Genomic DNA, 18,662 nt, shown 5'->3' on the forward strand with positions numbered 1-18,662 from the left:
ACAAACTTAAAGCCCCCTACTCCTCCACCATCTTAACTCCTCCTCCCTGTCTACAGTCATTTAAACATGTCTTATTTTATAGGACAAGTGTGTAATTTATTGTCCAAACTACAACACCTTAAAGGGTTGGTAGGAGCTCTGTGTATAATTGTGCTGGGAAACAAGAGTAAGTTGAGGCAGTCCCAGGCTCACTAGGGCATCTAGTCACCTGATGTATAGTGAAAGACCTCACTCATTTGCACTCACTCATTTGGAAATATATTTTGCTTGTTTCCTTTTTTTAGCAGAAGATAGATTTGTATTTATCTCTCACTTATAAGCAAGAATACATGAATATACATTTGCCGTTCTAAGTTCCTTTTCATTTCAAAATACTTTATTTTAAAAACAGGTCAAAACACTAAGCTTGTGGCCCATTCTGCCAAAGTACAAGCTACAGATGCTTGCTCAGCATCTGAGGGCACTCTTTGGTACCGTGTTTGAAAAGTGAATAAAAATCCATATAAAACAAATATTCAATTAGTTCTCATAGGAACACAGATAAGTGGCTTCATCTTCTAGTGTTCCATATTGTTGCATCTGTGCCAACCCTACCTACAAAGACATTTCAAAAAAACTAGCACTACTTGTGGAACAGTCCCCCCCAAATCCCATAATTCAAGCTAAACTTGAAGTTAACAGATACGACATGGTAATGCTAGCTGAAGCATAGGCAGCAGGAGACACTTCATCCCACTTCATCCTGCTCTCCCAGTGGGAGCATGGGACACAGGCTGAGTGCTGACATCCTGCTCCTCTCCTTCCAGCAGGAACTCATGGTTCTGGATCTGCTGCATCGGTTGCCATGTTGGCCCCAAAGTCACGTAGTAGATCATCGGCCTCTGGAACCCTTTGAAAGTAGAAACAGCAGGAACAGTGTTAGCACCCATGTTTTCAAAGAGCATCCAATCGCCCATATGCATCTAGGGCAAGTCACAACACTCAACGATGCAATTAAGGCTGTCACATGTTGGTACCCATATACGGGTTGAATACTACTTCTAAGCTGGTTTGGGTCTCTTCTGCATGAGGGATTTTATGTGTACATGATCACAAATAATGCAATTAAATGATTCATATACTCCATCATTCATGTAATACCTAAAGGTTTGTTCATTCAACTCATCATCATCAGAGTCCGTCTGTTCCTTTAGTACAAGATTTTTTTTTTTTTTGGCAATGATATTAACTGCAAGCATGAAAGCTGATGCAACATATTATCTGCTGCACTCAGCTGTGATTCTCACTCCTAAGCCTGCTGGAAAACACTTGTCCAGTGCTAGGTTGATAACACTGGTGATCTCTTTAAATTTAAGCTTTATATCTTCAGATCCAAGAAAGCCACATTTGATATCAAGCAGGTACCGTGTTGAAACCAAGCTCAGCTCCCATGTCAAAGACAGAGCTGGTCTCAGGGATAGTATGCACAGAGGTCTCAGGACAGCCACTTCCTACAAGGAAGCTGACACCGATGATATGAATATGCAGCTCTTTTTCCCCAAAAGGTACCCCCTGGTTTTGAATGTGGCACCAAATTTAACACCCAGACAACTGACTACTTTGAAATCATCAGTGGTGATCTGCAAAACCAACCTTGCCTTTGGATGTGCCCTGGCAACTTTGATCAATTGGACTTCACAATCAAAATTATCCTCTGGACTTCATTACTCACAGTGTAATCTTAGACACTTGTTTGGATTTGCATAGGCAATCCTCTCTGGAGGCACCCGGAGACTCAGTACCAATTGCATTTCAGTCTTGCTGGTAAAGTCAAATCCTGTCCCAGTGGCAGCTAGGGTCTTCACTGTGGTTCCATTATCACCGCATTTGACTGCATCAAAGCAGGTGAACTTAGGAAGAGCTTTTAGCCATCTCAGATGTTTCTTTGGAACGTCTCCCAGGTCTACGACATAGAAGGCATCCTTATCATCAGAAGATGAAACTTCTTTAATTTTTTTGGTCCAGGCTGTCCTTGGCAGTAAAGTTTTCACAGAGGAAATGGCAGTCAAATTCTGTATTAACTAAAGTTGTTTATGGTCTCTTGATGGTCCCATGGAAAACTAAGAGATGGAATTTAACAAATTATGGCTAGCATCTCACAAAGGCAATTCCCAGGGATTCCAAGTCCCACTAAAGATGCACACGCTCTTGGTGCAGCAGCAGAGATCTTCTGATGAACACAGAATTTGCTGTCGTAGAGCACATGGTGGGGTGACAGGCCAGCCCCTTGGTGAGTGTGCAGGCTGGCCTGCTGCCCAGCCCCCTTGCTGCCCTGCCCCCTTCCACGGGGACAACTGGACCCAGGTGGCTTCGGAGCTCTGGCTCAGGGACTGGGGCCACTGACTTGTTGTTCCCTCAGAACATAGTCCAGATAATTGATGCACGCGGAAAATGAACCCTAGCTATTCTAGTAGGCCGTGTTGTTTTTCCAGCTGAACTGAAGTGGATTGCATCATGGAATTTACCTTTCCTATAATGTCTGCATTTTAAAGATTTTGTGGTCCCTATATCCTGTTTCTGGATTCTTACAGATCCCTCCACCAAGAGTGCCTATTACTGTGTTAGGCATATAAATGTTGCCTCTTCCTCCACTACATATTAAAGAAATAATTCATGGCACAGTGCTTAATATTGTGGAAATGTGCGAGGGTGGGGGTTTATCTGTATTTCAGGAGTTGGGGTTTCTAAACAGACTCTCCCAGGAAAATTTTATCTGAATCCTTTTTTTCCTGTTCCCCTTGCATTCTATTTCTCTGCTAACCAGCCAACCAAACTGACCCCAACATCCTCAATAACATTGGCTCTTGAAAAAATAGCAACTGTCCTATTAATTGGAATTATTTTCTCAGTGAACATACAAGGTCAGTTCGACAACTTGTAAAGCTAGAGTCTTGTGAAGTATCACCATGAAAATGACAGAGAGGCACCTGTTCCTGCTTCAGAAGGGAAGTACTGAGTACCACAGTCTTGCCCTAATTCACCCTCTCGAGGAACTACCTTTGCCAGCAGCACAAACCAAGTCATAGCCATTAAAGAACAAACAACTCTGAGAGAAAAGCAAGCTGAGAGAGAGGAAAACAATGCTGTCCACTTTAATACACAGGAGAGCTTCTTCAAGAACATTTGAGTTGCATGGAAGGTTGACCCTCAAACGGTTGCCTAGGTCAGCAGGACCCGAGGCAGTCCCTCGGGTGAGGACTGGTCAGGTAAGTTAAAGCCGCCTTCAGGGCACTTTCAACTTAGGCACCAATTTCCTCAAGACTGAGGATAAGAAAGCAACACTGTTTGAGTTCAAATTTCTCCTTCACTTTTTTTTCCCCCTTGTTTCCTTTGTTCCTGTGAGTCCACTATATCCAAGAGTGACTTCTAATGGCTGGGAAAATTCTTTATAAGGATGTTGCCTCCTGGTCTGATCTGGACTTAACTTTTAAGCAATCCTAACTCATTTTCTAAGTTCCAGGCAGGACCGTGCAGAAATTTTTAAAAATACATTTTTACTCCCAACCCCCTAAGTTCTAGGTTCCCTTTCACCATAAATTCTCTAGACCCTTTCTCAGTACCAATTTAGGTGTTGGGACATAGCTGCTGTTTCTGATTACAGTTTTATTTTCCAGCTCTCAACTTGCCTCATGTCAGTTTTCTTCCATATATCCCTGAAAGCATAGTATGTCTCTTTGGGCTGATCTCATTCCTGGCTTGAGAAATTCAAAACAGGGTGTTCTTTTCTCCCTGCCCCCCCAACAGAAATTATTCTACTTTTATTAATTGTCAAAATAGGATATTCATGGACATACTCTTTATTTCACATATATTACATTTTAATATTATATATATCACAATATATATGTATATATATTTTAGTCTCACGTTTCCATCTTTGAAGAACAAAAATACTCTGAGGTTTTACTTCTACTACCATTAACAAGGCTAATCAGAACTTTGCTTTGAATAAGATTTGCTGATTTTATATACTCACTAGATCTCTGCTGAATTGGAAAGTCATTAATCATTTTTTTCCTTAGAAATTCTCCACTTTTTGGCTTTTATGACACCAACATTTGTTGATTCTCCTCATAATCCTCTGGCTATTTTTCCTGTTTCTGATGACTTCTTTTTCTCAACGCGTCTTGCAGTTCTTTCCTTGGAGTCCTCTGCTTCTTCCTCTCTGCGACGGAATAACGTATTCTGCAGTGTTCAGACAAAAACTGCTTCTTGGTCAGTTACCCATGAAAATCTCCTAAGAAGGCGCCACACTGGAAACCAGTATGGCATGTTTTATCTTTTCCTCCAATATTGAAACTCCAGTTCTGACTGAGGCTCAGATGAAGTAGTGGTTTGCCCTTAAGGACCGTGCTGTATGACACGTAAATAACTTTAAAGACAAGCATCCTTTTTTTTTTTTTCTACTTTAACATATATTTTTTTAATTTTTTATAAACATATATTTATTTTTTCCCCAGGGGTACAGGTCTGTGAATCGCCAGGTTTACACACTTTACAGCACTCACCATAGCACATACCCTCCCCAATGTCCATAACAAGCATCCTTTTTAACAAGGCAAGATATTTATCACAGCTCAGGAATAGGGGGACTGAGACTGAAGGAGGGCTTATTTCTTTTGGAATGGCAGGTGGAGTTGCTGCACTTACTAAATTGTGATCTCCTATTCTGCCAAGCATGCAAAGTTAAATTTGTAGTAGTGAAATGTGTGCATGATTGGGCTTTGTTACTCTCCTAGGGTGATCCTGTCTGTGCTTGCCATTTCGTGTGCCATCTCTGTGTATGTGTGTATATGTATGTGGAAGCTGTAAATAGGAATATTAGTATTAATTTAATTCTACTTTCCTGATGAATGTGGTAAGTCCAGAGGCCACAAAAACATGGTAAAACAGTATGGTTAGCTACTTCTGGATATATGTAATTTTCCCAGTCACTCAACAATTATCCATTCATCTCACTGTATGGTGTTATGCCTGAGTTTTCATGTCTGAGAGACCACCAAGGAGCCAACACCAATGCAATCGCATGAGGGTTTATTTGACAAGCTTAAGCTTGGGCCCAAGTATACCTGACACAGCAGAGTAGGGACTTGGACCCTGAACCAGATTCCAGTCAGAGTTTTTAAAGGCAGAATAGGGGTGGACTCCACAGTGGGTGAGGACAAAGGGGATGTTCAGAAGGGTTATCGGGGTAAAGAAGACTGTCAGGATATTGGAGGCTTGGTTATTATCAAGCCAAGGCCATTTTCCCCTCTAGTGAGGCACTAACATGAAGACAGTTGGGAGTTTCCTGGTGGAATGTCATATTCCTCCTATCAAGCATCCTTGTTAGTGGGATTTAGCATTGGGACATTTGTAAACCGAGGGAGACTCCTGTCTTGCAGGATTGTGATATCTGCAAGTTAACTATTTGTTTACACATAGTACCGAGGGGAGGGGAGCAGGTGGAGAGGGGGTGCAAGGTTCCAGCTTTTGCTTTGTCAAGATGGCTGTACTTATGTCAGGGCTGGACTTGAGGTGCGCACAGCCTTGTTTTTCTTGGCCTCCACATATGGCAGACTCTTTGCTAGGTATTTGTGAAAAATACAAAACAATTGCTGCTTAACAGAATATTATGCCTTATACAGAGTGGTGAGTGCATTCATTCATTTTGTTAGAGGCTTGATTAATTAATTAATTAGGTATTGTGTAACACCCTGTCGATATAAAGAAGCAGGGTTCCTGATTTCTGGGGGCTCCCAGTTTAGGGTTTGTGCAGGAAGGGAAAGAAATAGATGCATAAAATGGTCATTATGATACAGTAGAGCCATGCAGATAGTTAGGCAGTATTAAAGAAGAAGGAAAATATTATTGCAACAAACTAACCTGCATCCGGAAGAAGTAAAAAGATATCTTGACTTAAGATTTCTCTTACTTGTATAATTTAACTATTGATATCATTGATTTGTTCTTTTGGGCCACTTCTAAAATGAAAAGCACTGCAGAAGACTTGGTGGCTGGTGGAGGACTTCATACAAGAGGTATGGGGCTTCATTTGGGGCTTGAATACCATTGTTATTTCAAATGTGGGGGCACAGTTAGGGACAGTGGGCACTGTAGCCTGGAAGAACACTATAAGCCCAAACATAAAGTAGAAATCATAAGCCATAGCATAAAGCTAAGTAACATGAAGTAACGTAGGTTCTTAACAAGGTCTGTTGTGGCTTTCCTGACTGCATGGAGGTTGATGGGGAAAGATGAAGACAAGATGAGGTGGTTGAGATGAGGATAGTATATGGGATGACTTACAGAGTAAGTTGTGTAGAAGAATATGTACTTGGTGCCACACCCAACTTTCCATCCATTGTTCCACCCCAGCCGTTTTTCAGTGAAGTGTCTCCTTTGTACTCACAGTGCTGTGTTCTGAAAATATGTTAAAAAAGAAAGAGAGAAAAAGACAGGATTTACCTCCAAACAAGTGTGTAGCTTAACTTAAAAAATGGATAAGCAAAGTAAGAACTACGACACAAACTCGTAACTGGTATAACACGAAAATATACAAAGAAAAATTTCTGGAATCTGCCTGGAAGAGTCAAGGAAAGCTTTATCCATTTGGTTACCTTGAGTCGTGTAATGAAGAAGGGGTAAGATGGTAAGGTTGAGGGCACTGCAGACAGAAGAAACAACAAAGACCAAAAGGTATAACAGGGGCTTTCTGGGAGAACCTGTATGTAGTTCTAAAACACTACAATTTAAAAATGTTTTTCTCCTTGAAAAGGGAAAGGGATCAGTGCTGGTGGGAAGTGAAAATGATCAGGGGCTGTCGAGCCTTACCCTCCAGCTTTGTCGTGCTCTGGAAGGGATTCACAGGGTGGATTATTATACTCAAATTCGTACTTTACAGACTTAACTATAGACAAAATATGGAAGGTGTTGTGTAGTGATAATGCTAGAAATGAAACCTGTCTGCAGGAGGACTAGTTAGGAGGCTCTGTACCAAGTGTGTAGCAGAAATGGAGAGGTAAGAGACATAAAGTAGAGACTTGAAGACTGAACATATATCCAGGATGAGGAAGTAGAAGGCACACAAGAAACTCACATAATTTCTGTCATAGGTAACTAAATAGATAGTGGTGCCATTAGCTAGCCTAACAGGTGATTTAACCAGCCTGCATTGGGGACTCCAAAGCTATGAAGTTATAGGATACATCTTCCCCATAAACATAGTTGGTGTGAGTTGATAGGCATGGGACTATTTCCGTGGTTAGAGAGTCAAGATCTGGAGCTGTGTCTCCCAAACAGAGCATAAGTTAAGGGCAGTGAAGAAGATGGCACGAAGCTGAGACCACTGGAAGAAATTGCTAGTATTCATGACTATATTTTCTGTGCCTATTATAAATTCAAGAACTAGAAGAGCGATAGTGAGAAGAAATTCAACCACAGATTTGGAAAACCCACTTATCCCTACAGAAAAAGATAAGTAAGTCTTTATTTTTTTTTAAAGATTTATTTATTTATTTATTAGAGAGAGAGAAGAGAATATGCACTCAACCACCAGTGGGGGAAGGGGCAGAGGGAAAGAATCCACTTAGTGCAGAGCCCAGCATGGGGCTTGATCTTAGGACCCATGAGATCATGACCTGAGCTGAAACAACTCAACCGAAGGAGCCACCCATACATGCCAGTCTTAATAAATTTTATAAGCTTGAATTTTCAAAGTATTTTTTGATATTTAGAGTATGCAAGTTTTTAAATTAACGTATAATGTATTATTTACCCCAGGAGTACAGGTTTGTGAATCATCAGGCTTACACATTTCATAGCATAGAGTATGCAAATTTTTAATTATTCCATAACAACTGTCTTTTTCCAAATGTAGCTTTGCAACAAGAATTTTCTTTCAAATTCCAAAGAGATACTCTGAAGTATTCAATATGATTTGATTTTATTGGGAAGTTTCAAAAATAGGCAAAAAATGTGGAATGTGGTACACAAAAATAATTCATTCCAATATATTTAAAGAAGAAAACTCTCACGAATCACCATTATTTATCTTCTGCTAATAAGTCAAACATGGAGAAATGCTTTGATTTTGATATGCATTTAAATTGCAAAAAGAATTTGAGCTTGTTTTTATTTGAAACATAGAAATGTGTTTTTGTTTTTACAGAGTGAGTTATGTACTTTTTTGATGTTTTCAAGGTTTTATTAAAACATGAAACAAAAACAATCATCAATCCAATTAGGGGAAAGTCTTGCGATGAACATCTGTTGGTTTTGCCAGTCAGCATCCAAACAACCTTTTTTGGTAAAAATTTCCTTTGGGAAACCGCCCTTTATTTTACTCTCGACAGTAAGATGTGTGGTAATAAACCACATCTTGCTGTAAGGATGTGTCCTGATTGGAATAACGCAATCAGCAGAGCCCATCAGTAGAGCTGGGACTACAATGATCAATCAGTTCAGGTGTGGGCACATAATCCAAGAGTTAGATGAGGAGGCTTCGAAAGGAAGTCCTCCTCTCTCTCCTAAGGGCTCTGGGTGAGGTGACTTTCTAAGCCTTCCTCTTGATGGTATAGTAAAAAGACATGAGGGTCAGAATTGGTACATTCATTTTGCTTTGGGAAGAGGGAGAACATGAAGGTTCTTGGAGGAATCACTATATAGAACCAATGAGAAGGCTCCCACTCTGAAGGCAGAGCAGATGAGCTGGATCTTTGTGACGATGTTGAGTTGCATTTTCCTGTGTTTCCTAATATGTTAGCTAATTCAGTGAAGAAATAACCTTCTATTGGTACTTCATGGGGCCATATGTAACTTTCATTTTCAATAACTTGAGGTAGTTTATCTACTAATTCAAACATATCATGTCTATAATTATCAGATCATTCAAAATTCTGAATATGAAAGAATTATTAAGGATGCCTTCTTAATACTGTGATTGAGGTTATTAATGGGAATGCTTTTATAAGAAATTTAATCGAATTAAGCTATATTCAGTTTGCAGGAGAGAGTTGGAGTCAACATGTGTCTTTGAATATATAACCCAAGCCCAGGAACTTTGAAATCTGATGTACTCTACTTGAGAGAATTTCCTGTGTCAGGGAACCTGGCCAGGCTCAACTGGTTAAGCATCTGCCTTCAGCTCAGTTCTTGATCTATGGGTCCAGGTCCTGGGATGGAGCCCCGTGTAGTCGGGGGAGTCTGCTTCTCCTTTTCCCTCTGCTCCCTCCCACCACTCACCTTTCTGCTTGTGCACTCTGCCCCCATTATGCTCTCTGTTCTGTCTTATAATCTCTCTCAAATAGATAAATAAAATCTTAAAGAAAAGAAAGAAAATTCCCTGTGTCTAATTTTACAATTTCTCAACTGTTAAGACATAGGAAATGGAGCAAAAAAGGATGAATGTCATGACTTTCTATAAAGTCCCTTTCTTGTTCGAAAGAACAAAGTGAAGAACTAATCATTTAGAGTCCTATGATAGGAGAACTCAGGAAGGGTCAAGAGTAATAGATCAACTTTAGATGAATATTCCATTTCACTAGCCTCTAAAATGTTTACATCGAGTGAGCATAAGGTTTATCCCAAGGTAAAAAGACACTGTGACTCATTTCTGGGATATCTGAGGCTTCTCTGCATTTAGACCATTGGATGGCTATGTTGGAGCAGCTATACTGGGCAATGTGCTTCGGTTATAGACAGAGTAGAATGTGTGATAATCTCAGGAGGAGAAATAAGAAACATATTAAAAAAAAAGAAACATAATTTGCAGAAACAAATCATTGACTATCATATACCAGGCACCAAAGATACAAAGTCAATGCCAAAGGCATATTTCATCTGGAAATTGTACCTGGGTCTATTACCTGAGAACAGTGACTCTTGATCTATCAAACCTAACCTCTCCTTTTCATAATAAATGTTTTATTATCTTCTCTTTGCTGTCCTTGGATGAAAATCATAAATGATATAAATTAACTATACATATAATTACAAATCAGTAAGATGGTCTAACTGTAGTATCCAAGAAAAATTATATAAAAATAATGTTTATATTTTTCAGTATATGAAGGCTTAGGCTCCACTGCCCTAGATGATACAGTGAGGTCATCAAATGCTGTAGCTGTACATAAAATCATGAATACAGAAGCTACAAAGAGAGAAAGGTAGTGATGTGATTTATTGGTGACTGACAAATCAGACTAGTGATGTGGTCTTCAAAACACTGAATAACTCTAGAAGAATTTCGTACCAGACAAAGTCTAATCTTCCCTGGATTTGCATTCTTGGCAAATTTAAGGTACTAAAATCCAGTGTATTAAAGTTGTAAAAGTTTTATGTTTATAAAAGAAATGGAATTAGGTTCTAGGTACAGATATTTGTAAAATGATTAAACTGGTCCATCATCTGTGATTTGTAAGAGATACTGGACAAATTATCTTTGTGTAAACACATTGTACCCACTTGCTGCCAGTAGCCTCCCATAATCATTGTGACCATCTCAAACTACCCCTACCTGTTTCCCAGACTACCCACAGATAGCTGTAGCATCCCCTTTGATAATCAGAGTTTTATGTGTTCATTGTGACCCAAAGCATAAATCATCATGAAGGTCAAAATGCTACATAAACTGTGTTATGCACAAGGCTGAATGAGAATGCAGAATAAGGATTTTGCTTGGATAGTTGACAAACATATAATTGTATATGGATACATGTAAATTGTATATGGACACATATAAATGTATCCATATCATATACTGTTTAAATTATTTCCATATAAATACACATACCTTGTCCTAAAAGAAGGTTTGTTTGTTTGTTTGTTTTTAACTCCAAAATAAAAGAATCGAATGAGAAGTAAATAGTAAGCACTTAAGGTCATACTTGGCATTTCAAAGAAAAAAATTATTTTGAAACTTAAGTGTCTCTTTGCATGTTTTATATTTGGTGTAGGGCCTGGAGTATGCTTGGATTCAAACATGCAACTCCAGGAATGGCTTTTATTTTGGAATTGGGTTGAACAGACTCCATTACTGCCCGTGCGGTATGCCAGCCTGATCAATAGCCTGATGAGGCATGTGTGGCCTGCACTGCCCAGCCCCACTATTTTCAACCTAATTAGCAGCTGCTCAAAGATGGGAAACAGGTGCAGATCTAGGGCCAGACCAGGGAAGTCTGCCTGTAATTAACAAGGAAAAAAGGGTCAGATATTGGGAAGAATATCAAATCGGCCCACTGGGGTTAGCATGCTGGCCTCAAAGGCATAGTCACCTGAGATCTTAAGCATGCTAATGTAAATTATGCAAGCTTTCAAACAACGTGGCTGCATAATCAGTTGGCAGAGAGGAAAATGATTTTTTCTTTCTTTTTTTTTTCAATAGAGTAGGGAAAAAGGGCATCTACAAACTTATTTTTTTCTCACCATGTTGTGGACCTGCTCATCATGTCAGGACATTTTCTGAGAAGCAATCAGGAGTCCTTAAAAGAAGTTATTAACCAGTTACAACCTTTGTAGAAATAGGTGAAGTTTGGAGGAAAATCTAACAATCAGGTTGTTGAGAGAATTATGTAGTAACAGATAGTTGGAAGCAGACACTTGATACACATGTGGTTCTGTAGAGTGAATTGATTTCGGTCATTGGCAACTTTTTGAATCACTCCGTAATATGAGGCCCGTGTAAGATTCACAAGGACTTGCCAAGGGCCAGGCTAAGTTTGGAGAAGGTGGAAGAATAAATTTTTGAGCAAAAAAATAAAGGACAATTCGCATGCCCTGTTCAAATTTTGGCTTTAATAGTCAGCCTTTCAGTACCAAGAACTTTCTATTCCAGTCCATGGAGCTTCAGTTCACTGTAGTCTGACAAGACTTTACATCTTGTGCTTTTTAGCATTTAGCATTTAGTCTCTCAGTGGACTGTCACCTACGTGATACCGGATTTTCTAGGCTAGAAGGGAGTTTTATATTCCTGGTTGGGCAGTTGGTGGCAGTTCCATTCAACCTAGCCAAATTAACATTATGGTAAAGAAAAATCCCTCAAGCTCAGATATTTACCAAAGGTTTATTTCTTGCTCTCAGTGCAGGTCTTGTGGATTGACTATGGCTTTGACTGACTTCATTACAAATCTTAAGTGGGAGGAACAGAGTCTGTCTGAGACATGGTCTATCCTAGGATACAATATGGCAGAACCTTGCAAGTGGTTTTCATCCTTTTCACTTACATACCACTTGATTTCCTATGACATCAGTGAGATGGGATGTATAATCCTCCCTTGAGGAGAGGTGGTAAGTACTTTGGATGATAAAATCAATTACAGTGAGTTGAATTAAATCTATATACATTTTTAGAGAGCTAGTCCTTATTGTGGTGTGAATAATGTGTCTAAAACAGTGTGAATGTTTTAAAATCAGAGTCGTATGCAATGACACTCGCTGCCTTATTTTTGTTTTCAAATATGCACTATGTGCCAGGCACTTTATAATTTTATTTTTCACTCTCTGTGGAATCTTGGAGTTATCGCCATTTTATCAAAACCATGGCTCAGAAAATTTCAGTGATTTGCTCAAGTCTCTTTGGCTGAAGAAAGTGGGAGCATAGGGATTCCACCTCAGCTTTGTCATAGATCACTCTCTTCTGAATGTACTATACAGCCTCAGAAGAGGTGGCAGTTGTGGCAGGCATCTTATCTCATGGGCTCATAACACAATCTGTTGCATCTGTCACTTTCTGATTGTAAGATGATTGGGGCCATAGAGGGTGTCTGTGCCGTCTGGAGAGCATCAGGCTGTAGTTCTGGGGCTCAGTGCAGTGAGCTTGAGTACTAAGCAGAGGATACACACTTTCAGGATTGAAGTCAAGGCACCTGAAGTCTTTCTAGGATCCCTTTCCTTCAGTATCTTTATATTAGGATTCCTCAATTTTGCATCGTTGATTTTTTTTTTACACTGGATAGTTTTTTGCTCTGTGTCTGTCTGTGTGTGGTGGCTGTTCTTCGGATGTTCAGAAGTATCCCAGCCTCTACTGATTAGATGCCAATAACAGCCTTCCCCTAATTGTGAGAAACAAAAATTACCCAATGTCCTTGTGTGTGTGTGTGTGTGTGTGCACATGCGCGCATGTGTACAAAAACACCCCTAGTTATAGGAATCACTGCTTTATGTCCAAATGATAAATGTAATATAGAATTAAAAGTATTATTACTGACACTGAACTCATTTTATATGAAATCTAATCCTCTTGTATTGTATATTTATCCATTCTTTAAACAACAGTAATTGATTACTTACTATGTTCAGGTTGTTTGCTAGCTTGGGTGGGGAAGAGGTAGTATGATAATGAGTGAGACTGTTCAGGGCTTCACTAGATGATATGCTTTGTCATTCTGCATCTATAAAGGAGCTAAGAAAAATAATGAAAGGTTAGATTGAAGTTCTTTACATGGACAAGAAGAGACTGAGGATTTTGGAATATATTCAAATACAGTGAAGAATTTTGAGTAGGATTTGATAGGAAAGAATGCAGAAAAGAAAATAATGCAGTTAACGATCACCTGTTTTTGAGAGACATCTCAGAGCCTAAAATATCTTTAAGTAAATCCCCTGCTCCCAACAGATTCAGGGCTTTATGATGCTAAATCTAGAATGGACCTTAGCCCCATCTAAACCTTGGGGCTGAGACCAGCAGGAAGGATGGTAAGGTGAGTCACAAAGTCTCTTCTTAATTTCAGGAAGATAACGAAGAAGATGGGAAGGAAGAGAAGGAGAACAAGAACAACACAGGAAAGAGAGTTAAACAATGGACTTAGAGCTACCGTCAGTGCAATACTTCAGGAAGATCAGCAAATTTGGACAAAGTTGGGGTTCAGACTGCAAGACCTCAGGCCATTTGTGCATTAGATGTCACATCATTTCTAGAATGGGAGGAAGAATGATGGTCTTCCACGTGGGTTGGTGTAAGAAGTAAATATGCCTTATTTCCTTGTGAGACACATTTTAGCAATTTTAAGTTGGCATGCACATTTAATGTGCTTTTTGTTAGTCTCCTCCCAATTTTGCCACCTGTTTTTATCATGGAAGGCTGGAAAGAAACTAGATTTTCTGATTGGAAAACTGTAGTTTATCTAAGTTTTATGTACCTGTTTGGAGGTCAGGTCAGGGTGCTTTGGGATAGGTGAGGAGGACGTGAAGTGGGTTCCTATTTAAAAAGACCTACATTGAGGAGCGCTTGGGTGGCTCAGTCATTAAGCATCTGCATTCGGCTCCGGTCATGATCCCAGGGTCCTGGGTTTGAGTCCCGCATCAGGCTCTCTGCTCAGTGGGAAGCCCGTTTCTCCCACTCCCCCTGCTTGTGTTCCCTCTCTCGCTGTGTCTCTCTCTGTCAAAATAAATAAAAACTAAAAAAAAAAAAAAATAAATAAAAGGCCTACATTGGCTAAAGGATGAAACAGATGACCAAAGAGGAAGAGGTATTTTGAAGGAATCAGCTAGCAGGGTTTAGATAAATAAACAAAAGAAATGCCATTGTATAAAAAGAGAGCCATTTAGCTTTAGAGGAATGTTTGATTCCTGACTGTGACAAGAAGTCAGGAAGATGGGGCAGATTTCTGTTTGGGTGCCCTCCAGTTCTGTTAATAGATTATGTATAGTGGATATCCCTCCAGTTCTGTTAACAGGCTATGTATGGTGGATATCAGAACTTTACTCTCATTCTCCACTTTTTTCTTATTGAATTCCATTGGAAATTTTATATCTACTGGCATTATAAATGACTCGGTAGGTCTTGGGTCTCTTAGGTTTTCATCATTTGCTTATGATACTAATTATATCTTAAATAGGAATGCTCTGGATCTTGTTTTAGTTCCAGAACCATAGTTGATTGTATTACTTTGCATACAGGATCCCATTAATGAATACTGGTTGATTGAGAGATTGATCTTATAGAAATTGAAGTGAAGTCCCATGTATGGTTAAGGCTGCTCTTGTAAGTCTAAAATTCCTGTTGTGATACTTGCTTTTTTGTTTAATACAAGGCATTATTTTTAACTACAAGACATTCAAATTTTAATAGTTTGGTGAGCAAGGAAATAAGCCATTTTATCTCTATTTAACAGATGGAAAACTTAAGTCTAGACAGTGCAGTGTTTTATTTAAAGTCACAGGGTAAGTAAATTTAAGCCGGGACTCTGTTTCTAGGAAATCATGAATTACCCAACCACAACCACTTTCTCAGCCTTATATCTAACAACCACCAGGCTAACCCACTCTCTGTAGAACTGAAATGGTAGCATGGGTGCCCTAGATCCCAGTGCTTATTGTTAAGACTGGGGGAAAATGGCCATATCTCATAAACTAGAAGAAAACAGAGTAGCATCATTAGATATTTCAGTCAAGTTCAACAGCTGGCCTCAATTCTTTTAAAATGCACAGTCTCAAAATAGACAGGCTAAGATTTATAAAAATAGATTTGTCTGTCACTTCTAATTTTACATTTTGCAAACAAGTTGTGCTTCAATGAAAATTTGCAGATAGATTGAGCATCTGGCAAAAGGAAGATTGTCATGATTTTCATGGTTCAGATTCAGACTACAAAGGATAATTGGTAAAGATAATCTTTTGTTTGAATAGCCTAAATGATTTTACCTCACTAACCCTGATGACAGATGGTGAATATAGTTATTATCAGTTCATTTTTGTGAGAGGAAGGAGACTGAAGGACCAAAACATTGAAACCCTCCTCACTCCTGAAGCCACGGAGCATCTTTGGAATGAAGATCTAGCCTAGGTTTGCAAGTCCTGCTTTGTTACGGACTGGCTTTGTGAGCTGGACATGTCTCTGAGTAGCTGGAGCTTCCTGTACTCAGCTGTAACAGAACAGAGTCGATTAGACCTTCCTGCTCTAAGTGGCTCATGGACCAGCAACGTTGTCACTACCTGGAAGCTCGTTGACTCTCAAGGTTCACCACAAGCCCACCGAATCAGAATGCACATTTGAAAAAGATCCCAGACAATGTCTGTGAACTCTGTGAACACTGTCTTTCCAGAAGGTTCTTAAGGCTTCCATCTAGTTGAAACACGTTTATTTTGAGCACAGGCATGGTGGTGATTGGCTACTGTCCCTACTAGGATGGTATTGTCCTCGGTCAAACTTCAAAGACAAGTCGTCTTGACCAACAAGACTGTGATATCTCTGAAAGCTCCTTTTGTAAGTTGTACCAATTGTTACCCCCACATAGAAGCATGAGGACCCGGTGTTCTCATATATATCTCTTCTTTTAAACAAAAGGACCTTACTTTCACATAAAAAAAAAAAAATAGTTGTCTCTCGCCTTGGTGGCTCAGTTGGTTAAGTGTTTGCCTTTGGCTCAGGTCATGATCTTAGGGTTCTGGGATCAAGCCTGGTATTGGGCACCCTGCTCAGTGGGGAGTCTGCTTCTTGCTCTGCCTCTCTCTCTACCCCTCTCACCTTGCTTACGGTCTCTCTCTCTGTCTCTCTCTCTCATATAAATAAATAAAATATTTTTTATAAAAATAGTTGCTCCTAACCTCTCTCTGCACTTACTGATTCTAAGTGGTGCGAACACCAAACCAATCTGTCCTTTTCCTAGAAGCTGCTTTCTCTCCCTTTCTCATCCCACCTGCTCAGGCATCACATTACTGCCAGGCCATTGGCACCATCTGCTCATTTAAGTGTCCGTTGATGGGAGGACAGAGGACGCCTGGTGACCGTGAAGTCAGCCCAATACAGTGAAGGAAATCAGCAAAGTGGTAAGAAGTCACGAAAGGAAACAGATTCTTGGGAATCCAGAGGGTTGAGTCTCCGAGGAAGGAGGGACGAACGAAGCGGGTTGAGCTTCTGAGGCCCTAGACAGTCTTTTAATTTCCTGATCTTTTGCTCCGTGAGCCCTACCCTGTGAAAGGAGAGACATTCCTAAGGAAGCAAGAGCACATTCAATTTCTGCTGAGCAGCTGCTGCTTGCAAAGCAGACGGTACACGGTGAGCTTGCTGTGGGTACCTGTTGGTGTAGAGATTGTTACACAGCTGAAAGACCACCTGTGTGTCCAAGCCGCTGGCTGGGTCATTGCTTCTAATTCTGCAAAGCATCCATAGTCAACTGTTTATCATTTCTGAAAGCAGATTCAGACGGGAAGACCTAGCTCTAACCTGCAGAAATATGGCCAGAGGGCTACTCTGGAAGATTGGGCCTCAGAGATCCAGGCAAAGGGCCCCAGGCCAGTTAGGAAACACAATCCTAGACATACCCTGAGGAGCCTCAATGGTCCGCCAACTCTCTCCTCTTCAGCCCAGAGTTACTTAAGACCAACTGTCACACATTTAGGTCATGGTTTCAACTCTTAACAGAAAGCGACTGGCAGTATGCAAGTTCACTAAAAGCATTAGTGGTGGTGGGCATGAGGACATTTTGGTCTCTGAACCTTAAGAGAATCGCTTCAGAATTCATTGTAAATAGTTCATCAGAGCCATTTGTACAGAAGAAGTGCAGTGACAAAGAGAGTCATCTCTGGGAATAGAGTCTTAATTTCATAATTGACTTGTACGACTATGGGCGAATTAGTGTTTCTCTGTGTTAGTTTCCTTGTCTACAAAATGGGATGATAATAGCAACCTACCTCACAGGATTGTTATAAAGACTGTGTGTACCATGTATAGAACTAGTCTGGCCTATACTTAACTGTTACACAGTTCACTGTCCTTTGAGAAGGGAGCTTGTTCGGAAACGTATTTTCTCTCTTTTCCTTACCCACAGGAAATAGAAGCTCGTTACGGAAACTGTTAGGATCAGCATTCAGCTCGGATTCCAGGTGGTAAACCTCTTCCACCTCCTGCCAGGCCTCGTTTCCCATTACCTTATTATTTGAATCCCAGGTCTGTTGGAGAAAATAAGAGAAAAGAAATCTATCTAATGATTCTTTCTTATAGTGTCTTCCTTGTCAGCATCTGCTCCATCACTAGTAGATATTGATGTATTGAAGGATCCCTCAAGCTTGTTCAAACAGGGAATTAACTTAAATTCTCAGCGATGAGAGGGGGCCTAGTTGGAGCCAAAGTATCTTCCCGCCCTTAAAACTGAGTCCAGGCCCTCACCATGGGGTAAGTTGAGAGTCTCAAACTCACATGTCCACAGGGGCCTGAAAGAGGGAAGTGCTCTCAGCCTCGCTTCTGTTGGTTACTTTAGACAAGGAGAGGGTAAGGGGTACTTGTGGCTCTGCTTGGAGGCAGATCATTGTGTAAGATCAGGATCAATAACCATCCATACGAGATCTTAGTCTGGGACAAATGAACGAGCGGTGAGCCCTGTGGAGAAATGAACGAGCGGTGAGCCCTGTGGAGGAATGGCACCCATGTGAGCTCAAGAGGGAAGCCACTGCTCAGCTCGTGGGAGCCCCATGGTGCTCAATTATCTGATCTTTAAAGAGAAACCCTCAAATGTGTGTGTTTTTGTTTTTTTTTTTTCAGGTAAAATCTCCAGAATTTTTATCAGCTGAAAATTTGAGTTGTTAGAACACAGAGGGGACAAATATTAAGCATGTTTACCAGTTGAACCTAGTCTGTAGGCTTCAACTTTGGGTTAAGTTACATGCACTTAAATCCCTCTCTCTGCCGGCCAGTTTATTATGAAGAACAC

At 40.2% G+C, this 18,662-nt stretch overlaps 1 pseudogene; it reads right to left on the minus strand.

Annotated features, from left to right (window-relative positions):
* Positions 1-568: 568 nt before the first annotated feature.
* Positions 569-17,880, minus strand: LOC116871781 (annotated as a pseudogene).
* Positions 17,881-18,662: the final 782 nt, after the last annotated feature.

The sequence above is a fragment of the Lontra canadensis genome, unplaced genomic scaffold (assembly GCF_010015895.1).
Source record: "Lontra canadensis isolate GAN:19392208 unplaced genomic scaffold, GSC_riverotter_1.0 scaffold27, whole genome shotgun sequence".
Classification (NCBI taxonomy): domain Eukaryota; kingdom Metazoa; phylum Chordata; class Mammalia; order Carnivora; family Mustelidae; genus Lontra; species Lontra canadensis.